This window comes from Buceros rhinoceros, unplaced genomic scaffold (genome assembly GCF_000710305.1).
Source record: "Buceros rhinoceros silvestris isolate BGI_N320 unplaced genomic scaffold, ASM71030v1 scaffold5678, whole genome shotgun sequence".
Taxonomy (NCBI): Eukaryota; Metazoa; Chordata; class Aves; order Bucerotiformes; family Bucerotidae; genus Buceros; species Buceros rhinoceros.
The window spans coordinates 18,414-20,419 of NW_010428473.1; positions in this window are offsets into that span (position 1 = coordinate 18,414).

A 2,006-nucleotide genomic window follows, 5' to 3' on the forward strand; every position below is an offset into this window, starting at 1 on the left:
TTAAATTATACCTTGGCTGCTGCTGGATGGAGAACCTGACCCTGCCTGTTTACACGGTGAGTCCCGCTGAGGACAGAGAGCCCTCCTCTGCCTCACAGCAGTCTCTGTAATATCCTGGTTGCACGATGCTTGCTGTCCAGGGACGGAGTGACTTGGCCAAGGCCAACCTTGAGGTCATTTCCAGATGGAGCTTTGTGATTTCCAATGCCTTCCCCAAGCACCGTCAATGCAGCAATTGTGGGACACCTAAAGGGACTCGGGCTCTGGATTTGGAAGGGTTTGTGACCATTGTCCCTCCTGCATGGTGTGCTTGTGGGGGCAGGTGGAGGTCAGCCTCCTGTTTTAGCAAGATTTGACTTTATGGGGCTGGGATGTGGCTGAGATTTACCTGGTGACCTCAAGAGCAAGTGTCTAATAGGATGAAGCATTTTCTCAGCAAGGCAGTAGCCGCCCCAGTCTGAGCTTGCTGTGCAAGTGCTGCTGGGTTTTCAAGATGTCTATAGGCTTTGGTGCTTGTTTAAGGGAGTGTTGCAAGTCGTGAAGCTGCCGGTGCAGTTTTGAGAGGTGTGACGTACAGGGTCTGCTCAGGGGCTGCCTGCACGCCAGAGGCGGGCTGGAGCAGCTGCCCTGGTCAGAGCCGTCTGTAGGTCACCCAGGTCTCAGATGGGAACAGCTTGTTTGGTTATCACAGGAATGCACAGCTAGGACTCACTTTCCCCCACATGTATATAAATAAATATTGTATTTCATCTGCTGTTTTATCATCCTGTCACTTGGTGTTACGATGCCCTTCTACAGCTCCTCACTTGTGTTTTACAGCCCTAAATAACTTGATCTCGACAACAACTTTTGTAACCCTCCTCTCCCAGCCCTCTTCCAGACCATCTCCATCAAGCAGCCCAGGCCCTGGACAGGTCCCCTGGGGCACTGCCCATGACTTCCCTTCCTTGTGAAAAATGACCTTTCAGTCTCATCCTTTCCTCCTGATATTTCAAGCAGTTGTTGGCTCAAGAGACTGCCCTACCCCTGCCTGCAGGACAGCTAAAGGTCTTCAAAAGCCCTGGGTGAAGAAGTTGCTCTAAGGCCTTGATCCAGGCTGACACTATCAGCTGGACCATCTCTGTCCTCGTGACTGCTTCAAAGCAAGCTAAGTGTTACGGAGCATCACTTCCCTCTGCTGAAGTCCACTGACAACTCCTCTTTGCATCATATTTATCATTCTGCTGTGAGTTCTATCCCCTGTTACAGCTCCTACCAGACTTGCTGCCTTTTCATGCCCAGCCCCCGGGAACCCTTTTCTAAAACCAGCCCCACGTTTGCCACCTTCCACCCTCTGGTCCTGCCGCAGACTGAAGCAAAGGTTATCCACTGCAGTTAATGGTTAAGCAGTTTTTAATGGGAGTCCTTTCGCCCTTGGGTGATCATGGAGATTTGGTGCTGTTGTTGGCCTGTTTATTTCAAGCAGTAGAGGAACTCGTGTCCTTTACATGTGTTGCAATACCCGCCTTGGTTTGGGTGTGTTAGGAGCGGAGCGAAGGAGGAAGAGAAGCCTCAAAGTCATTTATGGGTAGTTCCTTTTTATGCCAGTTAATCCAGTCCAACTACCACCTTGTCATGCCAGCTTAAGGTGAAAAAATGCTTCCCCTCCTCCCTCTAGATGAGTCTTTTTCTCTTTTCTCCACCCTTCTCCTCTTCTCCTGCATTTTTATCCGTTGCCGGAACCAACGAGAGGGGGTAGAAATTGCTCTGTGGGACAAGACCCATTGCCATCCTGCAAGCACCAGTGCCTCATGCCCCAGGGGATCGTACAAGATGCCCCAGAGTGGGGTGTGGAGAAGGCTTGTCCCCACCCTGAGCTGGCCATCATCCTGAAACATGGACATTCACGACCGTTGGGCTTCGCTCTCATCGCCATTGTCGGAGTTGCTTCTGCAGCACGTGCAGGTCTGCGTCCACCAGCCAGCCTGAGGCTTGGCGGGGACCCTCCAGACCCCGCCGGCTGGGGC